Here is a 27,854-nt window from a genome sequence, read left to right as displayed (position 1 = left end):
TGTTGTGGCACGAGACTATTCACTTGGGACTTGACACTTTATGACAACTAAACTTTGGGTTAAATATTTTGAATTAATTTGAATACCTACGAATGACGTTCTGAAATGTCAATGTCAAAACAAAACTAAAATCCGTCTACCGTCACATTAGTGATTATGAAAAGGATCACCTAAATCGTAAGATATTGCAATTTTTTACTAAGTATTTTTACCTAAACTTTTAGGTCTACGCACAGCTAAATAAAATGCAGAAAGTAGAATTAAATGTCAATGTAAAAACAGTAAGTATTAAATTTAAAGTAATAAATACACGTAAATTCAACCCTCCTTAGTTTGCATAGCGTGTAAAATGCTTAGAAACGAATGTTTATAAAGAACCTTTTAGATCTGAAAACCAAACAGTGTCGAATGTCATCCAATATGACAAGTTGACCGCGATCAGAATCGTAATGGTCCGTCAACACTCTATTAACACAAATAAACAATCATTAATTCATTACAAAGTCTAACGAAGCGAAACCTAGCCTGATTGTGATAGAATCATTATTGCTACTTTGAATTTGAACTTCACTCATTAGCATTTCAATGGGATCAGCATTTCTTTTGCTGATTTCATCAAAATGTAGTCTTTATAATAAAAACCGTTTGTTGTATTGTTATAACTTGTAATTGATTATTAGATCCTTTGTATATTTGCGTTAATTGCAAACACTTTAGAACTAAATGTAAATTTAAAGAAAACTTAAACAACAGTCATTAAAATAGAAGAATCAAAAATACCGGCCATTGTTAAATTTTAAACTTGCGGTTGTTATGCTGGTTCTACATTATGGATACCAAACGAAATTGCTAAGATCCATAAAACACATTTTACAGACCCATAAAACAGTTTTAAAATGCGAACGGCCTCCAACGGTTTGATGGCCTTGCCATTTGCCATAACTTTCTTTTCCCAAGCAGATATAAAATTTTCATACATCTCCCCATTGTCTTCAAGAATAGGAAAAAGTTTACTCTTGTTCGCAATATGGGAGAAATGAGTAATACATTGGTTCTTGTAGCCATTGTTTTGATTGTTCAAGGTTTTTAGTTTTTCCATTTAGGTCCTTACAATAGTTACTGTTCGATTTGTTTATAAGCTCACATACCTATTTAATGTCATACATTCTAGCAAATCTAAAAAATTAAGCAATATGCGAAAACGGTTTAAAGATCAGGTCACTGTTAGATAAGATGTTATTTTTATTGCAGTCGTTGGATAAGACTGAAGTCATCTCTCAATCACAGAAACTGATAAGAACGTTCATTGTAAGCGGAATATTTTGCGTCAAGTAACTTTTGGACTCGATCCAGGTGACCTGGATGTCTGAAAGTAGGGGAAACATTAAATTTAACAACGATCCGCAATGATGCTCCCCTGCTGCGAATGAGTGAGCAGATAAATTGGATCCACAAGCCACAATTGGCACAAAAATAAATGTATAAAAGGCTTCGCAAATCACATGGCAAGGCGTCGAAAGTAAAAGAAATCGAACGACAGGTGCGTACACTGATTCCTTTTGTGATTTTTGTAAGAGGATATGCAGGACGGGCTAAGAGGCAGATGTCAGGGGCACCTTGCGTTCGATATTTAAAAAGGTAGCCGAATATTTAATGTATTTTCTGCAGTGGTTTTGATATTTCACCAAGTCGAATTTCCTTAGTCTTTCACCTTTTCAATGTGATGTACCTAAATGAAATATTCGAACATTATTATTAAAAATTTCAACTTCGCTTTTGCCAATCATGGACCATGCAAATAAAATATTATGCCCCATTTCGTTTAGTTTGTTGGTGGACGTTCTTAATGGAGATGTTTAACATATTACATTTTTATTCCTGAGTTTTTTATCGATATGTTTTCTTTATAGATACAATCACTCATATCAATTTATAGTCTGACTGAATGACCACGAAAATTATTCTAATTGGTCACCAGTTGATATGGTAATCAATTGCATGTGACTCCATTGTTATTCAATACATAATTTATTTGGTTCCGCTCAAGACCACCACCAAATTTTATTGGTAGCGTTCGAATTATTCGCAAATATCTTGTGTTCCAAAAGCAAGTGAACGAAAGATCGGTTAACAATTACCATTTAAATAATAAGTAACTTTCTATTTTATCTATTATTGTGCGTGATTTGCGTAAAGCGGAATCGTTTGTCAGCCATTAATTGTTATGCACGGAGGTCTTCCCGATGGCACACGCCGCACGCCCAAGTCGATGCAGTCCCTGATGAATACTCAATGAGCTTTGTTATCTATGGACATAATTGACGTCATCATTGGTTATTATGCAGCTTTTTTTTTGTTTTCCTGCAGGGGCTTCCAACTAGACTTTCTCGCGGTCAACGGGTCAGAAATTTAAGAGCGGAGTCTAAAAATTTAACCGATAGGTCAATAAAGCTGGTCGACAAGTGTGCGTAAAATTTGCACCAGTTAGCGACTCGGCATTCCTTTCTTCATGTACTAAAAGTTCGGATTTAGGTCTGTATCCTTGAACATTGTATTCTTTGAAACGCAGTATGATTTCTTCTTCATTGTGGAAAGGTTTTATTTCATTCCATACAGTTCACTCAAATACATTTAAAGACGTTATCTTCATAAGTAGTTTCAAAGACATTACTTCTATCATTCTGATTGTTTGTATAATTTGAATCATTATACTGGTTTGATAAGTAGCTATCAATCACCTACTAACTCATGCCAATAATTTTGAGCATTGCGTGTGTTAGCATGACCTTACATTCGCGTGCCGAATCCTAACGGTTACCAATTACAAAAAACCGTTTTGATTACTGAACACTTAAATGGTTTAATAAAATCTTAATGCTCCAGTCAGATAATTGGTTTAGCCTTAGCTTTCTAAAGAGTAAAATTGATCGTATCTGGGGATATATCGTTAAATCTTGTTGAGAGGCACATATTAGTGTTTAATTAGGCATTCAGTTTAGTGCATAACGGGTCTTTGACAGTATGAAGACCATTTCCGTAAAAGATAACCAATAATCTCTATTTAGTAACGAAAACGTTTTTTTTTTGCTTGGGTTATATTATAACTATATTGATGTTTTCGGTGATAATAATATTAAATTACTCATTTTTATTGAACGCCTAAAAAATTACAATACATCTTTGCTCTTTATTACCAATAAACCGTTAATTTGGATCTATGTAGGGATGGTTTCCATGTATCTTCATCAACATCATCTATATCGTCTACCACTTCGTCTCCTTCACAACATCCACAGTTATCATTATCTACCACCCTTTTCGTTTCTGAATATAAACTAGCTTCATTCAAAATACCAGCAACTATTTAAAAAAAAACTAAAAGTACAAGAGCCCTGCAGCGCAATTTGCAAGTTATCAGCCGTCGGAAGTGCGGCCTAGATCTCGGCATTAGCATATACCTACTCGCTTTAGCCTTATTTGCAAGTCTACGGCTTAAACTGAAAGAGGTTTACCAGCTAAGTTCGCTTTTTGCCTTTTATTTTAATTAAGACGCTTTTATTAATAAAATTAATATTGAAGCGTGTTCGCTCTTGTGACTACAATTTTTTAACAAAAAACATATCGTCACTCCTTTAAAAAAATCTCGTATCTCACGCTGTTCCTCAAAGTTAAACGCAGTAAGTCTATATGCCTTCCATACACACTTACTACAATTTTCTTTTCATTGACAGACGAAGATACAAGTTTTTTTAAAAGTAGTGACGATATGATAAGGATATAGTATGAACACAAATGCGATGTAATGATGGTATTTTTAGTGTCTCATGTACTTACTACATATATATCTCTAACAAACAACTGCAAAATTTCTTGCCGATAAATACAGTCTGTATGCAACAAACATACTGGTAACAGTTTTGTGTATGGTGTTTTATAGATTCAAAAACTCAATCTAATCTAAATTATATTTTCAAATATACTTATATTTTCAAAGCGGACCCCAGGCTTCCATGAGCCGTGGCAAATGCCGGGATAACGCAAGGAGGATATTTTCAAAACGTAGAAGAACTATTTCATGCATTTGCGAAAGTTTATTGATTACGACATACGACCATAGAGCGCTTAGGGCATGAGCACGACTTCACATTTAGAGCTGCACTTAGTGCACTTTCCTTCCTACTTCTCTATCTTCCTTAAAACAATATAAACTTTTTTACGTTTTTTGTTATAGATACATGTAGGTATTTTACTTACCTGAATAGTATTATTTCCAGTCTTTCTTCCTTGTCTTCTTTTTTGCAACGTTTTATGATTTTAATCAGTATATGAAAAGTTATAAAAGCTAGCGTGTATAAGATTTATTACTAAATTAGCAATATCAGCATAACTTCGAGAATCAATAAAGATACAACGGGTAAATTACCTGCATAGGATGCTAATTGAACGAACATACAAGACTATAAAACTATCTCCCTGGAATGCACATGAATATGTAGGTACCATGTAGCTACTGTATATAAGTACACGAACATAAACATTATGAATATTGAAAACTGATCTAAGCAAAGATTATTTAAATACCAACTAATCTGGTATTAAATAAGTTTTGAGATGAAAATTTGTGATGTTAAGATGTGATGTGACGCGATATTTGATCTAAGGGAAAACGATGATTTCCATTGCAGGACCAACACTCATCTTTTTTCGTCTTGGATTTTTCAAATATCATTCATCCACTTTAATTAGATATACTTTTTATTGAACCATAATGAAAGCCAAAACTGAACAGCAGTAATATTATCGCAGGGATCTCGCTGATGATAGTGATGATAAAACTTGTACATCTCACTGATGAAAAATATTTAACTCTGAGAGTGAGGTGAAAGCTCGATGTTATCTTTAGCTCAACCAAAGCCCATAACGACTATAACGAGTCTATAATTGTAAAGATCAGGCTTAGACTAGAAGCGGATTCCCACGCGTCAGGACAACGACCCTGCATTCGCGAGTCTACCCACATAACCCGCATTGGTTGTAGCAATGACCTTAAACATGGAGACAATGATGTAGGAGCTAGGACTCTCAGGTATGCAGAATAGGTGCATATGGGAAAAGAGAAAAAAATAACAGAATCATCAGTGAGGGGAATGTGTACATATGAAGACCGGGAAAATCGTAATTTGCAAATTCGAAGCATCTTTCTCTGCTTCCGTTGGAGTAAAAGTGAAAAATCCCTGACTTGACTCCAATAACAAGTTTTACTATGAAAGAAACTCCAAAACCGCAACATTTTAAAATTAAAACTTACATGACAAGTATTACACAGTATTTACTATTTAGTAGTAACCCACTACTACATAAGTGTTGAAAAAATATCTGGTGTTGTAGCTTTCCGCGATGTATTTGTGTGGCTCAATATTGTTAATAACGTTATTGTTATTTAACTTTGTTAACACCTCAGGTGGTCTTAAGAGCTCACCGTTCTCACACAAAACTAGTGTCTTCAAACCTTTTAACATGTTAAAAATAACATTAAAGTCGGTATTTCTTTTAGACTGTACACTTCGGATGTTATGAGGATATGACGCAACTTCTAAGAAAGAAGTGTTATTATGAAAAATGGGTCATATTTTGTAAATATCTCATGTGAATAACAAACAGGTATTATTCATGAGTAGAATAACGCGGAAACCTTTTGTTTTCCCAAATATTTATTTGAGATGAAACACACACATACTTAGGTACACGGATTAGTAAAACTCAGAAATACATAACGTTTATGGATACTTTATAATTCAATTATTGCATAGTCTAGTTCAATTTCCTAAAGAAATTAAAAAGGACCTCATTCGGAATAAAGCCTGAAACTGACAACAGACTGGCATTGAAAATCATAAAATACGCATAATAGAAGGTAGCAACAAGACGATGCTTCCTCCAATGTTCTATCCCGTTTTCCAGTGCCATGTAAATTTTTCCTTGTTGAGAAAATTCTGCCGAATTTCAAGTTGAAATCAGCACTTTAATAATCACCCTTTTGCTACCGAACAAGATCTAGCATAGAATTAGTACCTACTACGATTCCCCATTCCCGGTAAGAGAGGCAGAGGTAAACCGAAAACAAGATGGAGGGGAGGGACGTAGTGCTAAAAGACATGGCTGAGTACAAAAAGTTCGAAGACGACGTCAAGGATAGGGCAAAGTGGAAGCAAATGATACGCAAAGCTGACCATGTGTGACCATTCATAGCTGGAATGAGAGAGAGAGAGAGGGAGCTACCGAACCAGATCAGATAACCTGACACCAAATATCGGTGAATCGGTGCCCGCTTTAAAAAGACCATTAAAGGCTTATAAGAACTATTTATACGGCTATAAAGCTAATAGTATATACGTGGGTGTTTAATGTCTAACAAGTTATTGTGTATTCACGGCTGAGTAGCCGGGGTAATGGGAATCGACGGATTCTGTCAGCGGTATTGATTACACTTAAAAACTTTGAAAGGGTTTAAAAGGGTTTTTTAAGTATTTTTAAACGGTTAACAGCCACCCAAGTTGCGGATAAAAGTAGTTTTTGTAAGAAGTGGTAATAATGGGCATCATTTAGATTCTGTATTCAGCCATGAGAATGAAGATTTGAAGGTTTCACAAGACCTTCCGCTTATCATCAAGATATATAAGAATATCTTTGAATGTTTTAGTCATTTTAGTAGTTTATATAATATATATGCTGGCTCTTTATTTCTCTTGTAGGATTTTTCGTGCGTTGTATTTGTATCAGTGGCGTAGCGTCGATACAACTAGATTCCCAACGGGTTCCCTAAAATTCTCCAGTATCTGTAAAAGTCCACACAAAACAGATCCCGAAAACTCCTGCGGCTTTACCAACGAAAATTTTCACGCCACGCCACTGATTTGTATTCATTATACCTTTAATACGTACCTATATATGATAGAATTTTCATAACATTAAGATCGAGTATCAGATTCTGAATAAAATAGTTTGGCATACCTAATAATACGTGCGAAACGCATGCCTGTGAAGTTATAATTATGTAACTGCTTAATGTATCATACTTATCCATATTTATAAAGATGATTATAGCATTTGCAATTATAGCTTCTTGAGTTTTGTTTAGTATAGTTTGTTATTCAATTCATACTTTAAATTATTCAGTAAGTTCATCCCTATAAGGAGTCACTCGGCATTTCTAAACCCCTCACAAATTATCGTCAGCTACATGCAAGTCCTGATTACCGGCGATCATTGATAACCACAATACGGGGAGCGGCCAATCACACGGTCGAGTAATTGCGGAGCAACGAACGTGACACGCCATGTCTGTAGCGATTTTATCAGCGGGTCTCATGTGATGTTATTAGACATGCTCCTAATGTCACTCGAACGCGTGACATTATGTAGAATCACTCTGAAAAATCAACCATTAGTGACCGTGAATTGACCGAAGCGTGCATAATAGGACATTGTAATGTGTACCTATTCACTCGTGATTTATTTGAATATAATTTGATTTATTTGCAAGCACACAGATATTCAATAAAGTGCCATTAAATAGCTTCATCTAGACTATTGCTGGCGACTGCAACGCTGATATTGAAGCAAGAGTCAGACAAACGACTTTGAGAATGCATTACCTACTGCATTAACTAGGTACAGTAGAGTCTGTCTGTTCGGAAAGGAGAGTCGTGGAAGGACCCCATACATATCACGACTTTTCTCTTTCCAAACAGACTCTAGCAGAGATTTGAAGCATAAGGAAGCCTAAGGAATTTGCAATTTGCATTTATCTTCATATTGTCGACGACTTTTCACTGACGTGAATTTCATTACGAAGGAAAAACACACGCGTTGCCAGCATAAATAAAACCTTTATGATATATATATAATCAATTATATGTAATAACAGTGCCCAATTACTTGCTTTTTGCCTTAAAAACATCGAAAAAGTGGCACACCTCTTTTTTTTCTGGATAGAAATGATACCTTTAGGTACTCAAAAACCGTACCTATCGCTAGTCTTGATTCCGAATGCAACCTAGTCACAATTTCGCTTTTGGATAGATACAAAATGTACTATGAGTCTCTGATTGTCTCTGGCACATATGACTTTTTTAATTTTCAATTTAGCAAGTCGTTGATAATGAATAGGTGATCTGTCGTTTCACAGTATTGTTAATGAAATTAATGTCTTCATTCAGTGTTAGGACGTAACAATGAACTCTAAACAGGTTATGCCTCATTTGATTTGCGCGTTTACTGACATACTATTTATGTTTGCCTACTTATCTATTGAAGACCTTGGTTAGCCTGTCTTTGGACGTAAACAAGGTACAGTAGCCAATTGCATGCATAAGGTATATCAGTTTTCTGATAAAAGTAATTAGTATTTACATTTATACAAACTGAGGTCATAAAAGTATAAATACTATTCACTTAATCTACCTAGTTCTTTGGGCATATGTACTCGTAATTGCAGGGCTTAAACTTAGTTCTAATCAGGTAGGTACTTGATATCAAATATAAATATTACCTACCTATATCTTTTTAAATATCTTTATATGCACGTCGATTCAAAATCGGTTTTGTTGTGATTTTGATTTCTTCATCAGAATTTTGAAGTCTAGATAATCGTCAACCCAAATTCAACTTTGTTATATTCAAGTTTATTACAATGTTAACCATATGCAGATGGAATGTAACAGATCTCGTCCCGTTATGACGTCATTGCCGCCATATGTCGCGATTCCTCATATCGCCAACACACCGCCCAATGCGAACTATGTAATCACAGACAATGTTGATGTTATACACAGACAATAGGCAAATACACTTTTTCTAGGGCACTGTTTTGTTTAGCGTTTAGCCTATCGAATACTGACAAAGTGCGTGTTTTTGAAATGAAAAAGCTTTTGAAGCTGAGCTTAGCAAACTTGAACGCGACAAATAAACTTAAAAGTTGTGCGCCGAGTGTTGGGTTCCAGACCATTGTTCTTTTTGTGACTTTTTGCCCGCTTTTTGGATTATGCTGGTAAATTTAAGGCTTCATTACTTCAACACATGCTTACACTCTGAAACAACATTTTTTTTCAAAATACGATCGTAAATACTCCCAGTTACGCATAACTTCAACAAACAACTAGGTAAACGAAAAAGAAAAGCATTCCATTTTCGAAATTCAAAAACATCGGCGCCGATTCCTGCGTTCTGTTTATAAGCGGCCAGTATTTTCCAGATAAATTTTCCCGCTAGCAAGCTGTTAGCTGCGTAGAACAGAACGCAGCCGGTGAGCTCATGACCTTCCATCAATTTAAAATAGATTACACTGTCTGTGGCTACTCTTCGCTGCAATGAGCGGTAAATAAGTGTGAATCAGACACCTCATAATGTAAAGAAAATAAGGTCTTAAATCGTTTACACTGAGGTAATGTCAAAAGAAACATTGATCTTGATTAAATCTGTTCATTTGTCAATAAAATATTATTTATGTCGTTCTTTATATACTATAGGTATAATGTTCTCGGTAGACACTTAGACAGGTACTTACTGCAAGAAATATACAACGATGTTTTAGCAGGGTAGTGAAACTGTGAAAGTTTACTTCTTGGTAATAAACTATCATACTTAATAATAATAAACAAGAGTTAAGAGCGATGGTTTATTACTAATAATATTTCCATTTTAATAGGGTATAGGTAACAAACGAAAGTTGCTCAAGTTTCAAAGAGAATTATGCGGGGTCTGCACGCAATCTAAAATTTAAGTCTGATTTGAGATTTCTTATCTACCGAAAATCATCCAAGAAAAAAGTTACTCCTAGTACACCTTTGATTTTATCAACTATGATGGTTGATGTACAAAAAAAAGTCGTACGCAGAAACTGAACCATTATATCACCGTTATGTGATTGTATTGTCGCACATGACGGGTGATGAAGATCCCATGTGCTATATATGGTTTTTGCATCTTCGGTCACCGTTAGTGACAGTTATGAATGTAGCGGTGGATAGCGAGTCGCAGAGGTTTCTTACTGAACTCTGCTAATAAAACTAATGTGTTTTTTCCACATCTCGGGACCATGGGATCCCGGACTTTTAGAAAGTATGCGTGGGACCGAAGCCAACAGTAAAATCTAAATGTAAGGGATATTATTATTTGAACAGGCACAAACTTCTGCGAAAGAGTTAAGTAATTACTCTCTTACATAATATAAAATTTCTAGTTCTAGCGTGGAACTTGATCCAGAGGATGTGAGTTCAATCCTTGCCAAAGTCTCCACTTTTAAATTTACACTGTATTTTGTGCTAACCATGTGTCTAGAAAATAATTGTCTAACAGAAAAGAAACGTGGGGGGAAACAGACAGACCAAGGGAAATGGGGATGGAGAAATGGAAGGGATTTTGGCGATGAGCCTACCCTCATTTGCAAACTAAGAAATACATTCTTCGTGTCTCTTTCCAACCAATACAAACATAAAAAGCAGGAACAAAGAGTCAGTCAGTTGTTTATCCTACAAGTTTTCGATAACTTTACTGTCAACATATAATTGTAAAAACCGTCCATCCTGAAACTGTCCTCAACCGACGTTATTAATCCAAGTTATCTAATAATCGGACTTCCATATAGAATCTGGTTGGAATATAAAGTATCTCTAATATCCTAATCCATAACGATAACCATAACCGTTATCATAATCGTAACCGTTATGCATGCCCAATTTACCTACTATTAGCCGGATTACAGAATAAGCTACGAGCTTGGAGTATACTGATATATTTTAGGCTTCCCCGGTTTGTGCAAGTACCTAATGTACCATAGGACAAATCATTTGTTGCACGAGGAAAATCAATGTGCTGACGTACCCAAAGGGTAAAAGTCATGAATAATTCCATTATGAGGAAATATTGTTTGTCACGTCACACTATGTATTTTGTTTTTTATTATATGCTGCATTACATATTTTACTATTCTGCCACCCAGCTGTGAGGCATTTATTGCTACAAATACCTTAATGATTAGCTAGGTAAATATTAATAATATCACATTTAACTTTTTTTTATTTTTGCTTCAGCCACCAGACTTCCGTCGGGATTTTTTTTTAAAGATCACATGACTACTTATTCAAAAATGTTATAATAATAACGCACTGCACTCAAGTGTAAGCAAATTTATCAACACGTGCAAAAATTTTAGATCGAATAAATACACCGTGTTTCCGGTATCACTCAAAACCTCAGACACCCCAACTGATTTTTATTTTTTTAAACGTATCTACAATGTTCATTTTTTAATCTGATGATTATTATTTTTTTAAATTGAATTTTTAATTTTCTGTGCAGCTCTCCTCGGCTTTTAACTCTACACTCAATAAAATAATTGCTAGCTACCATCATAAACCTTCAAACTGTTTAATTGTCTATGTTACTGCAACGACATAAGGTTTACCAATAGACAGCTATGTCACTGTAAAGCACTTTAACCTGTGTCACAGTAAACTTCAAATGGACAGGTGACGCAGTAAGCTAATTTAAACCTAACATTCAAAATGACAAGGTTGTAATTAGGTACGAGTTCAATTTGTTATGACTTATGATAAACTTTAAAATTAAACTGACGCACAATGTCTATCTCGTAGCGGAAAAAATAATCGTCCAAGTAACCAGCCAGTATTAGTACCCTTAAATACTGAAAAAGGTATACAACCTCTAACAATAATGATATGCACAATGTTGTATTACGAATTTGTAGAATGGGCACGTAAACAATAACTAATAATACAAATTAAAACAAAAAATATTACCCCCATCAAGATATAGCTCAATCGATTCTACTCTCGATTCTGAACAGTTTTCAGGTTTTTAGTGTTAAGTGAAACACGGTGTATAGGACGCATATAGCGAGTAGGGCTAGGGACCGAGACTTACCATTTTATTAATAAACCCTTCATAAAATAAAGGTCATCGTCTGCGGCTTAACCTGCCAGAATAGAGACATATCCGTATATTGGGGCATTGCCAATGTACCTATACCTAAACTTAACTTTTTAGGTTTTACTTATATGATAAATGACAGGAAATTGTAATATCAACCGGGTTTTTTGCGTCTGGTGGGATAAATGCGTCTTTTGAATATATCTTTCAATCTTTTTTCTACTCCCGTACGGTTATTCGTGACTTACAAGGTCGTGCATAGTACTTTAAACCCGTACATAAAAGATGTCAGGACAAGTCTATCTAGTCTATACCCTGAAAACGTTTAGTAGCAGTAGCCCGATATATAGAGTGTGGCTAATGAAATATTGCCCCAACTTTTGGCGGGAAATTCAAAAAATACTAGGGCTGGTCACACTTGGTATAGTAGGAGCCCTAGATTTTTTGAATTTCCCGCCAAAAGTTGGGGCAATATTTCATTAGCCACACTCTAGCTATTACAGTTCAGTAAATACATTGCTACCAACTTAACAAACCAATCACTTCATCGTAGAAAATTAAAATATTGTATGAAATAGGTACATTGTTGCCAACCTTAGAATGTCAGATAAAGCCTGGCATTCGCAGAGTCGAGACTCGTTCGTTTTCTGCTGCGATCATTGGCGACGCGTCGAATCGCATTCAAATGTATGAGAACTCGATTCAACTCGACTCGATTCGTCTTAGTGGCCAGGCTTCAAAGAACCATGTACCATAGACAGTTTTATTTTCATGTTTGCACTCAAACTGCATATTCGAAATGGTAGGTGGTCCACTAGATAACTAAGATGACTGAAAGTAGGTATTTATTGAATTTATAATTTTCTTTCAAAGTAAGTGCTTGGTCGTAGAAAAAGTATTGTATGCAACGGTGTTTAACTGAGTCAAAAAATGCTCGTGGCGTCTTTATTAACAATTTTCGGCTCCGCCTCAAATTGTTACCCACGCCACTCGCCTTTTTTGACCTCTTTTAACCACCAGTTGCATAAAATACTATAAAACGTTTTGTTTTAGAACTATTCCAACCCTCTTTGTGATTTAAATATGGTTAGCTTACGATTTACGTGGTTTTGTGTTTTAGTATGTACCTAGTTAGTTATCCTTAAGTACTAATATATTCTGCTCAAGTGCTCATATTCTGTTCTGAAGATATCTTCAAAAGAATTACCCCACTAGACGTAAATACTTCGGTTGACTGCCTACTTTACTACCTACTTAGAAATAATACGTGGATTGAACTTTATATTAAGTATAACGACATTAAGTTGGCATTTAAAGAAGTGTTAAAAGAATACAGTTAGGTCACCGACACTGGTGAAAAAATCCGTTGGTTTCAACTTCCGACCAAGACGATTTGTCACGTCATTTGAACCCTTAGGACATAAAACTGCTCACCGTGACGAGGCGTTAACAAAGCGGGAGTTATGGCATACATTTCTCATCGGACAAACGACGCGACGAAAGTTTTACTATTTTAAAGACGAACATTTAAAATTCAAAATGGCCATTGACCATGACATGACACGGACAAAAATTGTTTCGATATACGGGGTATAAACCTGTCCGGTTTTAAAATCGCATAAGTAAGTATTAGGTATTACGACTTGATCTTAGCAAATCGGACAGGCTATAAAATGTATCAGTTTAACACGCTTGATAAGTTTCTTAAATGATTTAGTGTTGTTGCTGTCACTTTGTTATCATAATTACCTAGTTTCACGCTTATTAAGTGTTCTACATACTTTGTTCCGTTTTGGTGTTTATTATGTACTTAAGTAAGTATACCTAGTCACTTTTGCCTAGGTTCGTCTAAATTCGTTTGAAACCAGACCATCCATAAAATAACTACCTACATATGCTTTAGTTGCTAATATGAATACTGTACGTTAAATAAATTTACGTAAGAACCTTATTCGGTAATGATTTGTTTACAAATATAGGAGCAAACGATTCGCAAGAGCGTCATATGGTTTGATTAGAATGAGAACATACCATGACTAACCTCAAAACTGTACGTCAGACAGGACGGTTTGTTGAGTAAGCAAACAATTGGCTGGCACGATGATGTACAAATATTTTCCTTAGAACTTGAACTATATTTAATTATTCCCTGTACAAATCAGTATAGGCGATGCGCCAATCCAATCCACGCAAATACTTTCGGTTTTTTACGTCAATAGAACGCTAAAAATAATACTGGAGCTGCAAAAGAAATCGTGAGAGTGATATATTGACTATTTCGTTTTTATTACTCATTAACATCATCTGTAATGTGTTTCCAATGTATCTGAGCTAATTTATGGGCCGGTATCTCAGTTCAAGAGTTCAGCTGTGCCATCGGTGTCGTAATCGGCATAAACAAGAGTAACCTTGCCAAAACGGCTTCTTTCAAGGACAGTCTTCACCCCTCCCCGAAACCCACCTCACCCTCTTTTAAATACTGACGCATGCTCAATAGCTAGCAAGAAAAACCGGCCAAGAGCGTGTCGGGCCACGCTCAGTGTAGGGTTCCGTAGTTTTCCGTATTTTTCTCAAAAACTACTGAACCTATCAAGATCAAAACAATTTTCCTAGAAAGTCTTTATAAAGTTCTACTTTTGTGATTTTTTTCATATTTTTTAAACATATGGTTCAAAAGTTAGAGGGGGGGGACGCACTTTTTTTCCTTTAGGAGCGATTATTTCCGAAAATATTAATATTATCAAAAAACGATCTTAGTAAACCCTTATTCATTTTTGAATACCTATCCAATAATATATCACACGTTGGGGTTGAAATGAAAAAAAATATCAGTCCCCACTTTACATGTAGGGGGAGTACCCTAATAAAACATTTTTTTCCGTTTTTTATTTTTGCACTTTGTCGGCGTGATTGATATACATATTGGTACCAAATTTCAGCTTTCTAGTGCTAACGGTTACTGAGATTATCCGCGGACGGACGGACGGACGGACAGACAGACATGGCGAAACTATAAGGGTTCCTAGTTGACTACGGAACCCTAAAAACGATCTCCAGACATGATTCCTTTGACTTCACTTCAAAAAAGTTCTCCGCTCATCCTTAGGACTTGTGCACGGTCACGTTTCTATCCCTGTCTCTCGCATAACCCGCTGATTTTCAAGAACTCATCTCCATAAAGAGCTTTTTATAGGTTCCGCGGCTTTCAAACATGTTAGTGTAGTGTCGTTTCACTCACACGCACCTATTACGCGCCACCATAACTCTGGTACTTTACACGTAATATATAGAAAGATAATTTTCGAGAAGTCCTGTGATGCATAAGTATATAGCGGAATATTCGACCTTGCTCCTTGAACTTACAGTTTAATTTAGATCTAGGAGGCTCGTGGAGTTATGAGGTTTTGAGCGGGCTTACTCGTTACTAATCACGGCTCCACTGAAATAACCTGGAATGCCGGGTGGTCAATACCTCGCCATTCGCCAATTACTCGTCGCGTCCTGCATTCTGCAGAATTTAAGGAATATTTTTGGCACGTCGAGTATTGAGAAGAATTCAGACATCTTGAATCGGTACAAAATAAATAGCCGCACAATTTACCGATGTTCTTTTACTAAACATAAAAATAATAATAAGTAATTAAATTAATGAAATCAATTTATTCTTTTGTTCGACAATCAGTTGATCAACATCGATAATTAAGAAAACCCGTTACATCCCGGTTGAGATTTCTTTTTAATTTCACAACTGAGAACATAACCGATTTATAAGATCATTAATCGATATTCGGTTACAGTATAAGTATAAAATGTCGATACCATATTTCCGATTATTATTCCTACTTACATAGGTGTAAGTATTTGATTTTTGAGTAATAATCAGAACAGTTATCGTGTCAATATAGGATCAAAATATTAATATAAATATTGTGCACCGAATTTGGCAGTAGCACAGAATATATAATAGTACAAGTACAGAAGGCTCACTCCTTTGATGTTTACAAAATGCCGCCATTCTAAATTCTTTCCTACATTAACAAACGGACCGCACGCGAGCAGCCGACATTGAATTCTATTGCGCCGCGCGAAGGTCGTCACCAGTGAATGGGCCACGAACTCGCGGTCCCCGGCATGTACTTGTAGCGCGGCGATAGAATCGCGAAGTGAGCCGCCCCTGGCAGTAGGTTATCGTGAAATGAAATGAAATGAAATGAAATGAAATGAAATATTTATTTTCCAAGTAGGCATATTACAATGCGCTTATGAACGTCAAATAAAACTACGCCGGCTCTAACCCTACGCCTCAGCCTCGAGAAGATTTCAGTCCCCCCTCAGTTGGAGGAGGGTATCCACTATGGGACCGGCAAGAAACTCGGCGGGCCACTTCTTTTCAAAACATTACATCTTATATTTAACATGCATTAAAAAAAAACAAGATACAATTTAATAAGCAAAAGTATTCATAAAAAAAAATATTAACACAAGAAATTATACAAAGTACAAAGCTATTATGATTATTAATAAGAGATGTTAGAGATGTATAGTCTCTAAGTGTCAAAGTACATCTAAAAAAATTATACATGAAGAAAAAAACCGAATAACTAAAATAACTTTAGAGTTGTAAAAGACTCTTGTTGTCTTAAGCAAAGGAAAAAAAAAAAATATGTATACTTAATCTACTTTTTTCCTTGGAGATGTATATGGTCTCTGGTCTCGTGTTACTAATAAAGACGGTAAATAAGAAAAAAATAGTTGTAAACGTTTAATGACCCGATGAATTTGCATATTTCCACATTTTAACTTTACTACAGAGTGTAACAAAAATGGTGGTGATCCGTTTAAGGGCGTACTCAGTATCGTATTCTTATCAGGAAAAAGTAGAACAAAATTTTTTTTTCGCTAAAAAAATTTTCACTTTTGTATGAGCCGGGCCGCGCGAATCGGTCGAATCTCCATACAAAGATAAAAAAAATTTTTGCGAAAAAAATTTTTTATCCTACTTTTTCCTGATGAGAATACGATACTGAATACGCCCTAAAACGGATCACCACCATTTTTGTTACACCCTGTATAACTCAAGGCATTACCAGACTTTAGCGGCTACACAAAAATCGCAACGCCAAAAATCAGAATCTGCAGAAGTAGAAACAGTTCTGCCACAAAATCGCCCTGTAGCTACGGCAGAGACTGTGAAACTTTGCATTCTAAACATTTGTGAGTGTGCACGGGAAAACGTTCCACTTTGTCGACTGCTATAAAACCGCTTTGTCAATATATTCATATAAAGATACAAATAAATCTCGCCTTAATGGTAGAGTAAATTCCCTAAATATGGACTAGTCACATAATATGGACTATGGCAATTATTCGCTAGATGTCGCTGTTATCGTAGTGAAGTTAGTAGCATTCGATGCCCGGGCGTCGCCCCGCTCCGCCAGTCGATTGCAGCGAAGCTACATGTCCGCTCGTGTCAGTGATCGCCATTTTGAAATTATAAGCACATTTGATGTAATTTTTGGGTGAATTTTGTAAGATTATTACTGCTTTATTTACGGTCGCTTATTCTTGAATCTCAATATTTTAGAAACGTTGATTCGTTAGTAAATGTTCTTGATTTAATGTGTAACTGCACGTCATACCTATAATTTTTGAAAAATGTTTAACGTTCAAATGCCACTGGTTCTTATTATGGACCAATGGTGAGGTTTCAAATATGGTCTAGTGGTCCATATTATGAGGGGTTAAAAAACATATTTATTTGTCATTTAAGACTATTTACATTAACAAGTTCCTCACATATTTTTGCAAAGTTGTGCTTATATCACACTAAAAGTATCGTGGTCCGTATTTTGTACCCCCAGTCCGAATTAAATACCCAGTAGTCCATATTAAGCTCTTCTTTTGTAGCACTTAATTTTGACACATTTTATAAAATCAAAAATATTCTTAGAGGATTTGCTTTTTGGATGCAATTTTAGCATAAGATATAATCACTAGATAGTTTCTCGACTGATTGACTTTAATAACACTTGTCTAACTTCAAAGTTCTGCGTTTTATTTCATTAAATCCTTATGGTAGTCCATATTTAGGGAATTTACTCTAACCGATTAAGTGGGACGTTTTACTGAACACACTCACATTTTTTACCAATCTCATTTACAAACTAACTAAAAAAGTACCTATCTACACACGAGCACTACAAAATTTATGATTCCCTCGAAGTCCCTACAGCAATTTGTTTTTTATTTGTGCTATAAAAATCTGTAGAATGAATTTCCAACGATCTAAAGAAAGCCTGGCCGTTCGGAAACTGGATTGAGTATCTCTCGACCGGTTTGGCCAGTGCGAATCCCGGCCTAACGCCATGCCACCCTACTGGCCGTACATAAAATCTGAATGTGATTTTAAATTGTACATAGGTATGATTTTAGGCACAAAACTTTGTCACCCACAACTTTGGTTTTGCTTGGAAAACACTCGGAATTTACACATGCTGATCACAACTTAAATTAAAATGTATTTGCATAGCACTTGTAGCAATAAAATAATACATAACTAAGTAGGTAAATGTAGATGATGTAAGTATATAAATTCTTTGTCTGATTTCATTGTCTCTACGCAGAAATCTCTAAAATTGATGGCGAATGTAAGTTAACTCTCAAAACATTGATGAATCGCAGTAAAAGGGGTGCGTATCGATCGATATAACTTTTTTTGATATATTTTTAGTCGTTATAACGATCATTTGATATAATTATTGAATCATATAACAACAAATAATATACTAACAAATGGTATAATTCTTATTTAATATAATGAACATTTTTTCGAATAACATTTATTATAACATACTTTGAGTATAATGCTTATTTCCGATAATAAATAAATCGTATACCGCAAATTCTTTCTAAACAACAGAATAAAAAAAAGTACAATAAATTAGATCTATCATTTACCAGAAAAGTAGATTAGGTTAGAACTGTGACCCCTACACGCAATGCGCTGCTACCAGAAAAATAGGTTAGGTTAGGTTAGAACTGTGACCCTTAATATGTACTGCTATCAGAAAAGTAGGTTAGGTTAGAACTGTGATCCCTTCAAAAAAAGGATAAAATTAATTCATGAAATGTTTTATACTGTTTGCTAGTTATATCATACTAATCGGTATATCAATAGATAGTTATACCATATAACGGTTATTATAAATAAGTGTTATACGAAATAATGGTTATACAAAATAAAAGTAGATATTTTGTAGTTATACCAAATGTTAATTATGTCATATGAGTGATAAATATATACCTTTAAATATATACCAAATGTTGTTATATCAAATGTTACTATATACCAAAAAAAGTTATACCGATCATTACACACCCCAGTAAAAGTATACGCATAGTATCGAGGTACATGATAGCCCGTTAGTTACCCATTTTCTCAAACCAGTTTAATTAACCTTTGACCCCTGACATTTATAGAAATTGCACAATTGGCCCTTTGATGCGCAATGCTGATAGGATTAATCTAATTATAGTTTGCCGTGGCTATTGCGCAACGCAGTACCTACGTTCAGCTGTGCCCTTAATCTTATAGAAAGCGGTGACATCTCGAAAGCGAGATGGGTAAATTGAGAAAGCATAGTCTCGTGATTTTCTTGTTGTAAAAGATCATTAGATCGTCATACTTTTGTACGCACGATCATAAGAAAAAAAAAGAATAATAGTTATTTGTTATACAAGGGGGCAAAGTTGTATTTTTAACACACGAGAAGTAATTTGCACCCGAGTGTAACACAAAACTTTTCCCCTCACTATAACGAGGAAATTACAACGCAAAAAATGCGTTTATCACTGCTTCCAGTAGTTCCAACAGGTGGTAAATCATCTTTATTACTAGATTCACCTACTTTTATAAATTTTAAAGCAGTTAATTTGACTTTATTCAAGGTCAATATACTTTACCCACTAGTGGATAAAATGCGTTTTTACCCGCTGGAATTAAAGGACAAAACACGTGTTTCCGATCTAGTGAGGGGAAAAATTAAATACTTACGGACGCTTACAAATGTAAGAAACTCCTGGCGCCTGGCATCCGTTGGCTCGTTGGGTGGACGACATCAGGAAAATTGCGGATCACTATCGGATGAGATTAGCTCAGCAGGACCAGGACAAGTGGCATTTTGCAAAAGAGGCCTATGCTCAGCTGTGGACAATTAAGGGCTGATATGATGATGATGACGACCGTGAGATTATCAAACCAAATTAAATAGATATACTTATCTTTAGAAGGAAGACTTTTAGTGCTATCTTTCTCTATAACACTGTTTCTTTCATAGGTAGGTATTTCAACACTAAAATCTACCCGTGAACCTCTAACCGCGAAAAGTTTCGGAACCCCATCTTTGCTGCGGTTTTTTGCAATTTTCTTTAGCTGTTATAATTGTCAGTACTTGTGTCCTCGCAATTACAGAAACCCACTACGTGCAAACTGAGTCATGATTCACCTTTCTGTCAACTTTGATATTTATGGGCGAAGCTTCTTTAATGCTGCCCCAGCAAAGCATGAAGCAAATATATGCAAAAGAGAGAGCAAGGATTTTTACCAAGAAGGTAAGAAAACAAATAATGAGAAGAGAAGAGACAACCTATAGGGTTTGGTCTTTCGGTCGGATTCATAGTTGATGTTCTTAGCTGATATTGTGCAGAATTTGTGGTCGATACTACTCACTTAAAAAGAAAACCAGAGTACACTACGCTGGTGACAAATAAGTGCTGTGCCCTGACCCACACAACGCGAGATGGCATTACCCTCATTAATAGTTTACGCATAGTTCAAACACTTTGCACAGCAGTTATAAAGTGGAAAGTATGCAAAATAATAGAAAATTTTGGAACCATTTTTTGTCTCTCGTTTTTTATTCTAGATCGAAAAGGCTCGTGATGTTGAGTAGGAAAAATATCAAATTTACCTACCTTAAAAAATGTTTTTTGGTGATTCTTCTCTCGAAAGTGCCATTAGCCCTTAACCTATTCATGCTAGCCCAGAATACGTAGTATTTATTCCTCTGGCGACCTAATCACGTGTAGAAGCCCTAGGCCTGCTGCGGCACACCGTGTTTGCACTCTTTAGTTTCTATAATCTCAATGGATGTTCTATGGCTTGGCTACTACTGTGTTACTATACAAACCATTCACATTTAATATAGTATAAGTTCTAGATTTTTCACTATAGGTACGTAAAAAATACAGATTAGAATGAAACAAAGTGCCATAATTATGTATACACGACTTAATTGCTTAAAGCTAGGACCATACATATAACACCGGGACAGATACAGAAAGCGTACCCATGAAATGTATGGGCCTTATAGGGTAAAAGGTTTCGCAGCCTGGAAGTGGCCAAAATAATATTTTCCCCAAATTTAATACTTTTGCGTGTTTTTATTTTTTATAAGAACAAATGACATGCTTCTTTATTTTAATATCATGATAGCACGTTTTGAAAAATATAAATTTGTAGGCATCATCAGTGTAGTCATGATAGTATTTAATAGGTGGCGCTAAAAAATTGGAGGTACGATTCTTAGTATGAAGATTGTAAATCCTATATACATTATCCTTGCTTATAGGTAAGTTAAGGTTGTGGATACATATTTTTAACACTTAGTCCGCATCTATATTTAATACCTTGGAGATTAAGATCACTTTCTCCAAAGATCTGTTGAGCTATTTCTGAGTTCAGCCGAGATCAAAGGGCGGGTAATAACGTCTTCGTAGCTGACGTTTAATGAGGTAAATCTAATTAAGTTGGTGATTTTGAAACTTGTTTACTTAGAAAATAAACTATGATATATATGTCTGCAGAGAAAGAGGAAGCTAATGATCTAGATTTAGGATTCTGGTAAGTCATATAACTTGTGTGTGTTTTTATATACCTGATGATTGTGTTACGTAAGCTATTAACATTTTGCTAAGGTATGTAACCTTTACTCATATCGAAGCTTGATTTGAGACTGAGGTTGGGTTTAAAAAAACTGTAGAGAAAACATTTTGTTTTGGTTAACATAAGCATTTAGATTATATTAAGAGAGATATTAAGCAAAAAGCAAAGCAATATAACGAAAAGCTAACAGACACCAAGACGCTTCTTTCCTCTGAAAGACTTTCCTTCTGTCTTTGACGTACCATCTCACTCTTCCTAGCATTACCTATTTCAACTTTGCTTGCGCAAGTTTGCGCATATATTCTTTGCATTGTTCTTAAAGGAAAAAGGAAAAGCCTGATCTCAAGCCATGCGTTTTCTACCAGTTTGTGTTTCATGCCTGGTCTCCGTGTCGTGTGTCACTTTCTCGGTGTCGTGTTCGATCGACCCAGTGGTCACGGTTGACGTGAATCTGTGGTCACGGTTAACTTGGGAGCTTATCAGGAATTTACTGTAGCGAAATCCTGGGTAAAACTTAAAAATATCGCTAAAGTAAAGAATACGCTTGAAAGTGCGGAAAATAGCAGCCTTGGACGCCTAGATGAGGATTTAGGCACTTAAATATGCTTTAAATATTTCGTCATCAATCATCATCATCTCAGCTATAAAACGTCCACTGCTGAACCACAGCCCTAAGACGTCCAGCGGACCTCAGGCTCCCATAAGCCGTGGCAAATGCCGGCATAACGCAAGGAGGATAATGACATATTATCACAGAAACATGATCATGAGTAAAACTGAAATTACTGAAATACTGAATAGTGTATTTCTAATTGATTTTAACTACTAAGTAATTGTGTAACAATCAGCACGGAACATTGGTTTCCTTTCAGTGGTAATCGCAGACGCATATTTAAATAGACGAGCGGCCGACAGCGCCTTTAACTAATTACGCTTTACTTATAAAGGTATTGACATGAATAGGTTGTGTTGTGTCTTTTTCGTCAGTCGTTCCCTCAATGCAGAGGGTCGTCACATCATGTCATTCTATTGAAGACTAGGTCCCTCCATAGGCACCTGTTCCTCACCAAGCACATGGCCTCGTGCAGTTTTGTGTTATTTATTTATTTAAACTTTATAGCACAATAATAAAAAAAAGTGCAGTTTTGTCTTACATTATTGTCGAGTCTTTCTATTTGTCGCTGGTCCGATATTTGTTTTATTGAAAATTAAGACAAAGGTATTCCATTCACTCCTCTAATTTTACATGCGGTAGGGACATACGTCATTGAGATAAATTCTACAATAGGAACTCCTGCACCGACACCGACTGAAGGCTTTGCGTGGTCTACTTTATAGCACACTCAATGAAGCCTATCTCGCGGGAAATAATTCGTGTATAGGCGAATTTTGGCATAGTTGTAGGGAATGGTGTTCTAATCCACATACTCAAAGTACTGATGGGTAGGGGAGGAGCTAACGGGTGGAGGGGGGTGTAAAGGTCCCTTTTTTTAGTTTTTCGCGAATAACTCTTAAACTGTGGCACATAGCAAAAAATGTTCTGAAACACAAGTAATCTTCATAAAATTCTCTACAAAAAAGTCTTATACACTTTTTATCTGGGACCAATCGTTCATGAGATATGGAAGGGAAAAGATGGACAATAAAGGAATAAACTCATTTGTTTATGAACAATACGTTTATTCTTATAGAGACGCGGTAGCGTGTCAAGCCAGGTTCAAGTAACAAAAGTAGCAAGCAGCACCGTGTGTAATATTACACGAACCGTTTGGAGCCACATTTGACCCCCTTCTAACTCAAAAACTATTTCACATAAACGTGTTATAATGCAACGTAAAAAGAAACCAACGCGCGTAGTAAAAGTATGAGCTATAAGCGCTCCTCAATAAGCCCGGTACTAGCAGCCCGCCTTAGTGCGTTTTCACATTATCCGATCCGATGTACGCCTTAAATGTACGGGATATCGGTCCTACTTCCGATATTGGATCGGATAATGTGAAAACGCACTTACCCCGCGCGCGCGCGCAGCCCTTTATAAGCCACCGCGCGGCCGGCGCTCGTTCATCCCAGTCGTCCTCAAAACGTCGACGTAATACCGCCCCACAAGGATGGGGTGCGACCAGATACAGCCCTCACAGCGCCCAGCGCGGAAGGGGCTACTCACACCCCAGCAGGGGTGTTGAACGACATCACAGCAGCGCTCGCTCAGTTTGTCTCGCGCAGCGATCCGATCACATTGTAGCTGACTTGACGAGCAAAGCATCACGACCGCCCAGTATTGCTTTGATGGGATAAATTCATAAATAAAATTCCTAACTATCTTCCGTCTCTACTTCGATGGGAGCGCCGTTAGTGCATGCTCCCGAGCATACACCAGAGACACTGGAGCAGGCAATTCCTGCTTTTCGCCAGCCGCATCGCACCCCACACCCAGTCTTGCATCGGCATCGGCGATCCGATATCGGAAGTAGGACCGATATCCCGTACATTTAAGGCGCCGTCTTGGATTTTTGCCTTTGAAATCCTTCCGACATCCGATATCGGGTCGCATAATGTGAAAACGCACTAAGGCGGGCTGCTAGTACCGGGCTTATTGAGGAGCGCTTATAGCTCATACTTTTACTACGCGCGTTGGTTTCTTTTTACGTTGCATTATAACACGTTTATGTGAAATAGTTTTTGAGTTAGAAGGGGGTCAAATGTGGCTCCAAACGGTTCGTGTAATATTACAGACGGTGCTGCTTGCTACTTTTGTTACTTGAACCTGGCTTGACACGCTACCGCGTCTCTATAAGAATAAACGTATTGTTCATAAACAAATGAGTTTATTCCTTTATTGTCCATCTTTTCCCTTCCATATCTCATGAACGATTGGTCCCAGATAAAAAGTGTATAAGACTTTTTTGTAGAGAATTTTATGAAGATTACTTGTGTTTCAGAACATTTTTTGCTATGTGCCACAGTTTAAGAGTTATTCGCGAAAAACTAAAAAAGGGACCTTTACACCCCCTCCACCCGTTAGCTCCTCCCCTACCCATCAGTACTTTGAGTATGTGGATTAGAACACCATTCCCTACAACTATGCCAAAATTCGCCTATACACGAATTATTTCCGCCGACGGACAGTTAAATGTCTTCGTTAGTTGCGTGCGTGCTAAATTATAGGACATTCTTACCAAAGACCTATATAACTTAGTAAAGACCGATAAAGTCTAAGAAAAAAACGTACCCCAAAACCATACAGAAAAAAACCGGTCAAGTGCGAGTCGGACTCGCCCACCGAGGGTTCCGTACAAACTTTCTTTCAAACTACCTAGTAAAAATATTCTCATATTTTCATATAACTCTAATGACTTGACTAGAAGACAAAAGTATAGGCACTAATGAGTATTATAGTGTATAGCGCCATCTCCCGGTCAATTTGCTAACTAATTTGCGCGACCTGGTTTTTCAGGGATAATTCTTTATAATGTTAACCGATTTAAACAGTTTTTAGGGTTCCGTAGTCAACTAGGAACCCTTATAGTTTCGCCATGTCTGTCTGTCCGTCCGTCCGTCCGTCCGTCCGTCCGTCCGTCCGCGGATAATCTCAGTAACCGTTAGCACTAGAAAGCTGAAATTTGGTACCAATATGCATATCAATCACGCCAACAAAGTGCAAAAATAAAAAATGGAAAAAAATGTTTAATTAGGGTACTCCCCCTACATGTAAAGTGGGGGCTGATTTTTTTTTTCATTCCAACCCCAACGTGTGATATATTGTTGGATAGGTATTTAAAAATGAATAAGGGTTTACTAAGGTCGTTTCTTGATAATATTAATATTTTCGGAAATAATCGCTCCTAAAGGAAAAAAAATTGCGTCCCCCCCCCCCTCTATCTTTTGTTTAAAAAATATGAAAAAAATCACAAAAGTAGAACTTTATAAAGACTTTCTAGGAAAATTGTTTTGAACTTGGTAGGTTCTGTAGTTTTTGAGAAAAATACGGAAAACTACGGAACCCTACACTGAGCGTGGCCCGACACGCTCTTGGCCGGTTTTACTTTATTGGACAGAAGATGGTTTACGTAACATCTCGTATCTTATATATATATATCTTATTTCTTAAGTACGATATACATCCGCAAGGGTGGGTAAATTGAAAGTAAAAATCTGAAAAGTTTTTTGTGAATTAAAAAAAAAGTATTCAAAATACAAACACGATTATATTTTTCCTGTAATATATAGCATAAAACCAATGATTACTAAAATTTTCATAATTTTTCGTTGGTAAACTTCGGAGATAAGGGGGGGGGGGAACGGTATTTTTTTTTACATTTTCCTTCAAAATTCTTTTTTTTTCCACAACAAAAAAATTATAAAAAATATTTTATTTACGTTCAATTTGAGTTCTTTCCAACGATACCCCACTTGACCTAGTAACTTGAAATTTACAGTTTGCCCCCCTTTCATTTTGGCCATTTTCTACAATTAAAATTAATATATTTAAAAAAATTATACTTTCTATTTGTAGAGGTTTACAATGTTCACAACTATTCCAAATTTCAAGTTGATAGCATTAGTAGTTCTCGAGATATTTAGGAATGTGACAGACGGACAGACAGACGGACAGAGTCGCACCATAAGGGTTCCTGTTGTACCTTTTTGGTACGGAACCCTAAAAAGGTACGGTGAGCTAGATGGCGATACACCTTTGGGGTACGCTCGGCTAGATGGCGCTAATATTAATATTTGACATTTTAAAACATATCAAGCTAAGAATATGGGCCAAATTGTCAAAACTGAGGTTCAAAAGTTGCTTGTGTCGAGAGATGGCAGTCTATGCACTGTGATTACACATTTTACTTTGACAGTCATTCTCTATAATACTCGATCCTCTTTGTTCTTACACAGATTGACTGAGGCCCACGGTAAGCACAAGAAGGCTTGTGTTGTGGGTACTCAGACAACGATATATATAATATATAAATACTTATATACATAGAAAACATCCATCATGACTCAGGAACAAATATCTGTGCTCATCACACAAATAAATGCCCTTACCGGGATTCAAACTCGGGACCGCGGCGTAGCAGGCAGGGTCACTACCGACTGCGCCAGAGCGGCCGGTCTAATATTCTATGAATTAAAATCTGGTAATATCTATTTTGTATTCAGGTATTATCTATAAGAAAGTATTTCTTTTACCCAAAACTCCGTAGTATAGTCATAATAAATTCACTGAGCCCTTCTTGGAGTGACAATGTAATGTAGGTACTCGTACCTAATCCCAAATACATCTAGCACACTTGTACTACGAGATGTACCGCCTTATACGTACTCGCATTCAACTAATAGTGGTATTCATCGCACAATCTTTTCATCCCATTGTGCGGCTTGTTACACGTCAGACCCTACAGTTAGCTGCGTCATGCTTGCCCTGGATTATCCACTAGATGAAACATGAAAGACTAATACTAATGAAGGAAGGTCTTATGCATAGTCCCTCAGTAGTAGTAACTTACGGACAATGCAGCTTCTAATATGTCAGTTCAGTATTTTTTTTATTTCCTATGGCTACATATTTGCCAGCGTCAAAGTTGTGAAATGCAGCAGTTTCGGAGAAAACAATTAATGAGGTTTGCTGCAGTTTTTAAAGGAGAGCAGGTCTCGTAGCCGAATGGCATTTCTGCGACGCCAGACGCCGCAGAAATGCAGTTTGGCTCTGTCGCGCCAATACGCAAGAGCGATAGAGATAGATTGCATATTTGCGGCGTTTGGCGTCGCAGAAATGCCGTTCGGCTACGGAGCCTGTTGTAATAAAGAAACTTTGGGAAGAGGTAGCAGTTCAAGTAGAAAAGGACGGTAAGTCATGAACCAAGGTCGTGAAATGGTATATTTTAAAGATGATTTTTCTGTAAGCAGCAGTTTTAGACCCACTTTTGAAAGTGACATCTCGTCAAGGTGCCGTGCCGATAAG

At 36.4% G+C, this 27,854-nt stretch overlaps 1 protein-coding gene across 1 annotated transcript in view; it reads left to right on the top strand.

The window, feature by feature from the left end:
- Positions 1 to 27,854, top strand: part of LOC125235100 (fasciculation and elongation protein zeta-2) — a 70,908-nt gene that overhangs the window by 860 nt on the left and 42,194 nt on the right. The gene's annotated exons all lie outside the window — the stretch shown is intronic.

This window comes from Leguminivora glycinivorella, chromosome 17, assembly GCF_023078275.1.
Source record: "Leguminivora glycinivorella isolate SPB_JAAS2020 chromosome 17, LegGlyc_1.1, whole genome shotgun sequence".
NCBI classification, from domain to species: domain Eukaryota; kingdom Metazoa; phylum Arthropoda; class Insecta; order Lepidoptera; family Tortricidae; genus Leguminivora; species Leguminivora glycinivorella.
The sequence above is the reverse complement of the archived record's forward strand: the minus strand, read 5'-3'. Positions and strand labels throughout refer to the sequence as shown.